We start from the raw sequence: 10,754 nt of genomic DNA on the forward strand, positions 1-10,754 counted from the left end.
TATTGATTTGTGTTATACAACTCGTGTATAACACGAAGAAGTAATATGGCACATTTGTACAATTGCTATACAAATTATTAAAATTTATCTGTATTTTGTATATACCTATATATATATAATTAAAAAATATATAGTGCCAATAAATAAATATATAGCGCGCGTCTGGTTGTACATCATGTTTTATTTCTATCTCAAATGTAACCCTTGTTGTTTATGCATGAGTTTCTGCGCGTTATAACGCACGTCAAACATGCGTCTCCATACATTATCCCAATCAAAACGCGCGCGTCTGACACGCAACGATAAATTAGAAAGAGAGAGAGACTTATAACAGTGAGAGGAAGTGAGACAGATTATCGGTGCTTTGATTGGTTACATACCTCGCACGCGCATGTGCAGTTCATTTTCATCCACGCTAACATCAAAAGTGCCGACAGAGAGTTGCGCTACTGTATGTATATACTGTGACAGTGACGAGAAACCCAAGATAAGTTTATGTAGCGCCTCTAGTGAGTTAGCCCCCTGGTGGGCACCGCGTGGCGCTCCTAGTATCCAACCATGGATCGCTAGTGGAAACCGGGTATGCGGATTACCAACATCTCACCTTTTTGCAATGCCGTCTCTCACTCGTTTAACCATTCAAGAGATTCTTGCAATACCTGAAGTTATAAGATAACGCTTGTACGAAAGCAATTGTCGACGAAGATAAACAAATTTTTGATAATTGATGGTAAACTTTTCGAGAAGCATCAAATGCATACCTTGAAGTCTTTACTCTCCGGGGTAAGCCCTTCATTCGGAGTTTTGCGGTTCAACGCATCGAACATATCATTCATTCGTTTACAGAACCCGATCGTTTCCTCACATCCTTTCAGAGGTTCTTCTGGGTTATAGCGTAAATAAAAATTTAGTCCTTGTGCCACAGAGTTGCTAAAAACCTGTAACAGCGCAAATACAAAACACATTACTCATGAAATGGACAAACTATTTAAAAAAAGTGAAAACGTAAGTGGAACATAAACTACATGTGTCGCGAGTCGAACGCGCATTTTCGAAGTGCTGTCTAACACAACGTGCCGTTGTGTTAACTTTGGACAGGCCCTCGCATCCCCAGCATGTTGGATGTCAAGGTTGAACAGAGCTGCGATGTAATCCCAACATATGTAATTGTTCGACGATTTAACCTGCGGAATTGAACACATAAACATTAATTTCATTGCGATGTATCAGGTAAGTTATGCTCTCGCGTTACTTTCTCAAAATCTTTTTTCTTTTTAAGTCGAGTTTCCAGGGATACGTTAGTCAAGCAAGTTTTTCCTTCAAGTGATGAAGGCATCATGAGGGTAGGTAACAATGAGAAAAATGAGTCATGCTCTCGCGTGACTCTCTTTATAAGGGCCACTTCGACCAAACTCCGATTAACTTAATCGTTGATTAGTCCACTGGAAATTACCAATCGCATTTGTCAATCTGCTTAATGAGCAAATGCGATTGGTCATTTCCAATGGACTAATCAACGATTAAGTTAATCGGAGTTTGGTCGAAGTAACCCTTAATATTTCTTAATCTTTTTTTCAGGTCGAGTTTCCAGAGATACGTTAGTCAGGTAAGTTCTTCCTTCAATTAATGAAGGCGTCATAACGGTAGGTAATAATGAAAAAAAAATGATTTATGCTTTTGCGTGGCCTTCTTAACATTTCCTTATCTTTTTTTTTGTTTAGGTTGGGTTTCCAAGAACACGTCATTCAGGTAAGTTTTTTTAAAATCCGTTAAATTTCATTGTTTACGGTTCAAAATACTTTCAAAGCAATCATAAGCTTCTGAAAACTTACCCGCAATTTTTTCTTGTTATACAGCCTGTTCTGAACATTTTTGATGACATGGGGGCGCATCAGAGAAGACGAAAACTTTTCGGTCATCATCTACAGGATACGTGAACCACGTTTTTGTATCCTCCATCGAACCTGAGACACCCAATAGGGACCATATCTTTGCGTTCGTCGATGCGCCGTCGGCGATGACTCCGTGAATTTTCGCTCCGGTCCTTTCCAGGTACGCAATAGCTTTAATAACTAGCTTCGCGAGCTCATCACTCTTTACAGGATTTTTCGAAGCAAACACTGCGATTGGTTGTGTGTATGAATCAGCAAGAAGCTGAAACATGAGGACGAGACCATGTGTTGCTTGATCTTCAATGTTAGTCGATTGCGGCCCATCGTTACCAAAGTCAGTTAATCCAACATAAGTTAGGTTTTTTGAACACACGGCCACTGACTTCCTCAAGTTAATTTCGTCGAGCAGAAGTACGCCATGTCGTTGCAAAAGCGTTTTCGTCTCAAAATGTTTTGCGAGCAATTTCGCAAACTCTTCGTCGAAACCGCATTTCATGTTGACAAGTGAGAAATAACTGCGGATCGTTCGATGACAGGGCAGTGGCAAAACGTTATTCTTACGGAGGAACTCGTAGTAACCTGATGATCTTATGTTCATCAGTAGACACAGCATAATCCACTCCTCCCCGTTGCGCCGACTTTTGTCGTTTTTCTTCCCTGCAGCCGCGATTATTTCTCTGAGTACAGTTTGTTGACCTGCTGGGACATTTAATTTCGAGCATCTGTCGGCCAACGTTTCGCCACGAATCGAAGCAATTTCGGTTGCCTTATTTTGCAAGGATTCCTGTAATAATTGTATACGTTTCTGGGCTGTCTTCTTCTGCCGTCTTTCACGGAAACTTTTTTTGCGCAGCGCGATTAACTTCCTTTGATCTATTGGATTGGAAACTCGACATACACGCTTTAACGATACTTTCGTTTTCGATCTCGCTTCTTTCATCTGCACTACGTTTCTCATGTTCATGCAGTGGTCACATCTCTTCCGTTTTGAGATCAAAGTGCAGTTTTTGGAACACTATCGATCGACATAATCTTTAAACGCACTATTCGCCGACAGATGATGAACGTTGATGGTGTCGAGACCGTTGCACAGATTTATATTTTGGAACTTTTTCAAAGCTTGCGGTAGCGACGCTATGTCCTCCAAGATTTGAGGGAGTTTACATCCGTGTATGTACATTAACGGCACTTCCATACACGAAGTAGCGAAGTTCTTTGTTCGCGCAAAGCTGTACACTTTTTTCCACAACCGGGAATTTATCGCCGTTTTCTATCTTCGTTATAGCATATGTGAACAAAAAACTGCCGATATCGGTGCTCAGTTCACCGACAGTCCACGGCCATGGTATCGAGGTAGAGTCCGTAATTTCTCCAGAAGTACCTATGGAAACAGACGAATAAAAACTTTGGAAAACACGCTTTACGGTTAATCGCCATTTAAATGACTTTTACTTACCATAGCTGAAAGTGACTTGTGAAAAGTGAAAGCGACGTTCACACACTTCAGGTACACAATGTGCCACCGAACGAGCCTGAATGTGTTGCTCCTGAATTTATTCGACAGTGGCTATATCTCTTGGCGAGAGATCTTCATGGAGTATTATATTCGTGGTTTTTATATCAACTCCATCCATTACCGAAGACCCATTGGTTTTTACATCTGTGAAAAGAATTCAAATTTAAACCATACACTCATGCAATTTTAATATTTAGTCACTTTCTGTTTCAGATGCCACGATGTCCATATCTATTCTAAGGAATCAATGAATAATAAAGTATACCTTGTACGAAAGAAGGCTCCTGGATCAGAGCAATGCTCGAGAATTCTGTAGACGGAGGAAGACGGATCATCGAAGAATGTATTTTCTCATTGCAAGACTCGTCGACCGTTGTATTCATCGAGGGCTTGTCCAAAGAGAAATAATTATGCTCTGCACTGATGCGTTGGCCAATTGAAGAATCTCCAGCAGTGGCGATATTTTCCACCTTTCTCTGACTGTCAATTTTTGAAGGAACAGTCAACGGATGGAGTCGAGTGCGCCTGTAAGGAGCCTTCAATAAATATGCAATGAGGTAACATAAGATCATTTGAAAGTTAACCCAGCAAGAACGAGTCAAAATATTTACTTATGTCAATAGTCACGCACAAGTCAAATTTGTATATATAATTATAATATAATTATAGCATAGAAAAAATGTAATCATCATTAAACTTACTTCGGCGATAACCCGATTATTATCGTATTTGACCCATTTCCTGAGGATGTGATGTTCTTCGAAATGCTTCTCGCAAACGAATTGCGACGGCTTCAGATCAACAATGCCCGGAATCGCAGCGATCCATTTTCTACATTGTTCGATATTTGACGGCACTTTAAACAACGAACACTTCTTTGCTGAATAATTTCGCGATTTGCACATTGGAACCGCGCATGATTTAGTCATTATATCGCACAGTATCACACAATCACACGTGGTATTAATGACATTAATATCAGTTATGTAAGGTTATTTACGCGCTTTATTTTAACCAGGTACCATAACCAAAAGCGACGCGAAGTGGCGGCCGGAGACATAAAATTTCAAACGCTAAGCGGACTACCCCCACCACTGAAATTTGACTTGGTTTCCAGACCTGTGTATACGACCGTGGGGAAGACCCGCGTCGCGAAGCGGAGTGTGTAAAATTAAAGCCCGACACGTACGACGGAACGATTCCGTTGCGAGAGTTTTTCTCGCAATTTGAGCTGATTGCCGTTGCAAATAAATGGAGCGAGGTGGTAAAAATAATTCAGGGAGACATTTTTGAAAAGAGAAAAGAGAATTTCTCAAGTAATGACGAAAGAGGAGAAAACAAAGACGCGCGTAAAGAAAATAATGGAGAAAAGAAAGAGGGGGAGGAATAGAAGAGAATAAAATTGCGTTAAAAAAATAACTATTTTTGTGTTCCGAGTTACTGCGTTTTATGTTTGTTTTCGCAGAAAGAGAGAAAGGGCGAAAGAACTTTCAAAAAAAGGTGTCAGAGGCAACGAGATCGCCTGAAGTCTTCTTAAAGAAGTCTGCCTCGCCCACGGTTTTCGATCCGTGGTTTTCCGTGGAACTTAGGGCAAATGCCGAGGCGGGGACTGGGGGAGTCTTGCGAGATGCAGGGTCCACGGAAAGTAATCCTTCCCCCAGTCCGAAGACTTTCAAGAGGAGCGGGTCAGCGCTGGAAGCAAGGGGTTCGCACCGAGCCGGAATGAAGTGGAGTTCCAGCGGAGTCGTCCTGAAATTGGCAAGGGGGAGGAGCCTGGCCAGCTCTCCCCCAAAAGAGGCTAAGACAGGAAACTCGAAGAGGAAGAGGTTTAGAAGAGACGTAGTCCGGTAACCCGCAGCAGCAGCTCGGGGTAGGACGAGAATCCGTCTCGGAGGAAGACCAGGGCTTCCTGAGGAAGAGGACCCGGTAGAGACGTAGCACGGTAACCCGCAGCTCGGGGTAGGGCAGGATCGTCTCGGAATCCTGGGAACCGTCCACTTATTCAGCTGCCCTTCCGGATTGTCGGGACGACAATCTTGAAGAGGGAGGGCAGTGTTGCGCACGTGCTGAGACACCCGTTGCGCGCTGAACTTTGCTTACGAGAAGCCTGAACTTCGCTCATGAGAGTCATGAGTAGCGTCAAGCCGAAGCGCGTTCCCTAACGACGGGATGTATTGATCTGTGGAATAACAACTTCGACTGTCAGATCTACGGGGGGACTGATCGTTCGGACGTGTTCTCCACTTGATACGCATTCTTGTACAGAGTTCCTAATAAACCCTTGAGTTCCTTTTGTAATCAAGTGTTGTCTCTTTTACGCGAGTTCGGGAGTGCGCGGCGCAAACGCGAGTGTCTCTGAGATAGCGCAGCGCAACAATACATCAAAGAAACATAAAACATAACATCTCATTATTACAAAAAGATAACAAAGAAAAAATAGAATTTTGTTAGAATGTTCTTCATTTTTTTCTGCCGGTGCTATTATTTTGCACATAACTGTATATCAAAGTGCTATACGCTTATTATTTTATAAGGAAAAGAATATTATTATATAAGTTTATCATTTATAATGTATACTATTTAAATTTAATTGCAGAGGTTTATTTTGTTATTAATAAAATTGAAACTAAAAAAAAACATAGAGAAGAGTTACCGAATGCGTACCGGTCGCCTAAATCGTATCTCAACAATATTTCGTATTATTACTTAAAATAAACAACATTTAGTAACAAAAATATGAAATAAATGAGAAATGAGTAACATAGACAAAAATTTAACAGATTACATCTTGTTTTGTGCGTGCTAACAACATTTAAAAAATTCAGGTATAATAACTGATGTAAAGTTTTGATCAATTTATATAGCTGATGATAATGTAATTATACAATTTTATTATAAATTTTTATATTTTTATAAAATAAGGTTTATTATAGAATATGTATAATGTATATGAACATTCTTTTCATATACATTATACATATTTGCAATTATTCCCTTATGAAAAAGTACACTCAACTTTGATGGTTAACACCCAAATTGAGAGTTAACACTCAAATTTGGGCGTAAGTTTAGTGTTTGTCATCAAAGTTAAGTGTCAACACTAAAATTTAGGTGTAGATTGAGTGTTGACCATTAAGGTTTAGGTAAATTGTGGGTTTAATCCTCAATGATGAGTGTTTATTGGGAGTTTATTCTCAATGATAAGTGTAGGTTGGGGATTAAGCCTCAATGTTTAGTGTAGGTTGGAGATTAATCCTCATCGTTGGATGTACAACGCCCGATCGTTTCACATTAGATGGCGCGACGCGCGAGTCGCTACTCTCAAAGAGCCTCGTTAGGTGTCATGGCCGCGCACTTGCTTGCGTTTCTTCGAACGTGTCGAGTCCGTTACCTCTTTCTTGACGGATTGATCGTTGCGGCGCGTGTTCTGGAGACCAACCGAGCGAGAGGATCGAGGCGAGGAGTCCGATTCAGCGAGCGGAGCCCTTAAGAGATTTTCATTGGGACGCCATATTTGTTACTTTCATTTGAGGGTTTATATTTTTAGCGTTTATACCGTCATTTTTAAGAATTAACCATTAATTGAAGGTTAACTATCACTTGAAGGTTAACCATCATCCAAAGAAAAACCCTTAAAGTTGGGTGTGATTTTGGACCGCCAATTGAAGATTAACCTTCAAATGATGGTTAACCTTCAATTGACGGTCCAAAATCACACCCAACTTTAAGGGTTTTTCTATGGTGTTTTTTTAACGGTTAACACCAAAAGTTGAGTGTATTTTTCCATAAGGGTTATAATGATTAAATCGATATTTTTATAAAATCTATCAAGTTTCCTAAATCATACCATCATAAGATTTCCTATAATGTGCCGATACTATCTAGGAACTCGTGCTGTATACTCATGCGCACACATCTCTATATACGTGACATAATTTAGATTATGTTAACACGACAGTAACATCCTTACTTTTTCATTATTGTGATTTATTAATTATTAAGTACATAGTCCTTTTTTTGATAAATTAGTAGTAAAATAGGTATGAGTGATTCCTTTCATTAATCTTATATTTTTAATTATTTTCATTCTTCAATTTTCATAAATTCGATACTTTCAAGGAGGATATGATTTAAAAGACCCACAGATACGATTTAGGCGACCAGTTATATATATATATATATATATATATATATATATATATATATTTGATAATTAGATCTAGCCAAATATGACTATATAAAAATAAAACATATCACGCCCTGTTTTGAACATTGTTATATATGATTATATAAAAGTACACATGTTATTAAATCTTTTTAATTTAACAGAGTTGTTTTCGAGAAAAAATTAGTAATGAAATTTTATATGATTATATATAAGTATAATTGTACCAAACTTTGAATTAAATTACATATGTTTTATGTATATAATTATGCAACGTCTCGTCCGGATGGATATATGTGTAGTGCGTCCCCTGCGCAGTTACCAACAGGCGATTTTAAAGACTCTAAAACGCGCGTTTTTCTCGGTCCGCGCGCGAGTCGAGCGTCCCCTCCCCGCCATAGCGCTTCATTGCTTTTCTTGTTGTGCGTTTATCAACAGCGCGATTATTATCCTTGCAAGATTTCGGTCATTTATCGAGTACAAATGGGCAAATCTACGCATAAATCGAGGAAGAGGAGGAGGTCGTCGTCGTCCAGGCATCGTGATCGCATCGAGGCCGAGGGTCTGGAAAACAAGTTATCGCAGCTGATCGAGGTATTATCGAGGAGAGAAGTTAGATATCCACATGTCGCCTCTCTATCGCCGACCGTCCCTTATGAAAAAGTAGTACTGGTTTTAATACTGGAAAAAGTATTGGTGAAAGTACTGGAGACATAAGTACTCAAAGTACTACTAATTCGACCATACTGACTTCGTCAGTACTCCTTCCCAGTACTCATCCAATACTCATTCAGTACTCCCTCCAGTACTCCCCCAGTACTCCCACCAGTACTCCCTCCAGTACTCCCTCCAGTACTCTTTTAGTACTTATCAAATAATCGTGAGATACTAACGTATGGTACAGGCGCAGTAAGGGAGAGTGGGCACCCTTGAACCACGTTTTTTCAAATCACATTAAAAATGTGAATTTAAAAATTTTAACAACTTCATTATAATATAAATGAGACTATTCGATGTTTAATATAATAAACTTTGTTTGTAAATGATTTAAGAAGTAAATTTTCAGAAATATTTTGCAAAAATAATGATATTTCGAAATGCTGCGTTTGTCACAGTGGACCCCACGCGTGGGGTCGATTGAGCCATAGCGTAGGATACACTGTGACATGTAATGTGAAAGGTAGGGTACCCTGTGACACGTAGAAGAGATCTGTTTAAATCCTGTTTATTACAAATCTTTGGTCAATTGAAAAACCAAGACTGTGCTAGAGAACCAATTTATCAATAATCTGTGCCTATTAGTTTCTTACAGTACTGGCAGTACTATCATGATAGTACTCCGAATATTAATCTGATAAAGTACTGACCACTTCAATACTTTGGAGTACTAATGAGTATTATTGCTTGTAGTACTGCCAGTACTGTAAGCACTGACAGACACAGTACCGACCATTCTGCAGTATTCATGAGTATTAACATACTAATACTCTCAATACTACGAGTACTGTTCACTCAGTACTGAGTACTGATTGCTAGTACTACTTTTTCGTAAGGGGTGTCTTCTGCTCTCGCATGTCACACTGACCGAGAGTCGGATGCGGAGAGAATTTCTGACGACATCATTAGAGAGGACAGCCCCGGTCGAGCGAGATCTGCCTCTCAGGCGGCAGAAATGGCAAGTCCTGCTAGACAGGTAAGGCCAAGGGATCCGCACGTTATAGGTGTGTTCGTTCATCCCAGTTCTGTGGCACAGACAGAGGAGTCGACACAACCTTTTCCGATTAATCGGAATACCTTTTCTTCTGTTGTAGCAGTGGTAAGTAACCATTCAGACGATGGTTCGCCCACGTCCCCCCCGAGCAAGACAATAGTTTTGTCGGAGCCCACTGCAGCTGAGGATTCGGCGGATACCCTAACTAGAGAGCTTTTCGGTGCCGTATGTCAAACAGCAGAGACACAACCTTGGAACGACTTTGTCGTCCAGCAGTGGCGTGAGTTAGCTCGGAATGGCCTTCCCGCGGATTAGCGAGAAGTTCTATTAAAGAAGTACTCTCCCTCGGAGGAATTAGTCTTCCTCAAGGCTTCTAAGCTAAACCCAGAGTGCAAATCGGCTTTAAAAAATAATGCTATAGTCAAGAGAGATGATGCGAGACGATGACTGCTGTATCAACCAGAATCAGGTTGGCTCCGCCCTCCTTGCTTTCGGAGAGGCATTGTCGGATCTTCTCAGACGGGAGACACAAAGCTCCCTCAACGCCGAGGCTCGTGCTGCAGTCGGTAAACTCAACGAGGGAGTGAAAATCATAGATTTATTCTATCGCCTTTCCTTGTCTAGACGGGCTCTTATCAAGCCGGCCTTTAATATTTTGGCCAAGACCACAGCCGATGCTATTCCGGCAGATAATTTACTGTTTGGTGCTTCTTTCGGTGAGGAAATTAAGAAGGCAGCCTCAATGGAGAAGTCTTCCAAGTACATTGTCAATGCGTCCTTGACGCTCTCGAAAAAGACTCAGCAGCCAATTAAACGCCCAGTACAGACTGCACCCGTTAGGTCGGAAAATGTACGTGCCCCTGTATCGAGATCGAGACCGTTGGCGACAAGGAAAACAGGGGCATCGAGCAGCAGTCGCCAGTCGTCGCACCGCTACAGGTCCCGCTCCAGGAGGCGTTAGAGGAAAATCAGGTAACCATGGCCGGCAGATTATCCGGCTTTTTATCCAAATGGAGGGAAATTACATCCGATCCAGTGATTCTCCAAGCGGTAGAGGTTATAAGTTGCCCTTTAAGCACCATCCACCTCATCAGGAGTTTGAACCCTCTATCCATCTATCAGACACGGAGATGCAAATTTGTCGTCAGGAGATAGATAATCTTTATGCGAAAGGGGCTATTGAACCTGTGTCAGATTGCGACGGACAATTCCTGTCACCATATTTTGTAATTAAGAAACATTCGGGTGGTTGGAGATTCATTATCAATCTTAAGCGGCCCAATGAATATATCATTGCCCCTCATTTTAAACTAGAAAATTGGAAAACGGTAGTTCAGCTCCTTTCACCGGGTGATTTCCTCGCATCAATTGACATACAGGATGCATATTTACATATTCCGATCTGTCCAGAGAATAGAAAGTATCTCCGGTTTCGGTTTCAGGGGCAACTTTATCAGTTTAAGGCCTTAC

At 40.8% G+C, this 10,754-nt stretch overlaps 2 pseudogenes; one reads left to right on the forward strand and one right to left on the reverse strand.

The window, feature by feature from the left end:
• Positions 1–566: 566 nt before the first annotated feature.
• LOC139778397 (uncharacterized) lies at positions 567–3,329 on the reverse strand (annotated as a pseudogene).
• Positions 3,330–9,245: 5,916 nt separating this feature from the next.
• On the forward strand, positions 9,246–10,245 carry LOC139778413 (uncharacterized; annotated as a pseudogene).
• The last annotated feature ends 509 nt before the right edge of the window (positions 10,246–10,754 follow it).

Source organism: Temnothorax nylanderi, unplaced genomic scaffold (genome assembly GCF_030848795.1).
Source record: "Temnothorax nylanderi isolate EJ_2023f unplaced genomic scaffold, tnyl_v1.0 TNYL_tig0182_pilon, whole genome shotgun sequence".
NCBI lineage: Eukaryota > Metazoa > Arthropoda > Insecta > Hymenoptera > Formicidae > Temnothorax > Temnothorax nylanderi.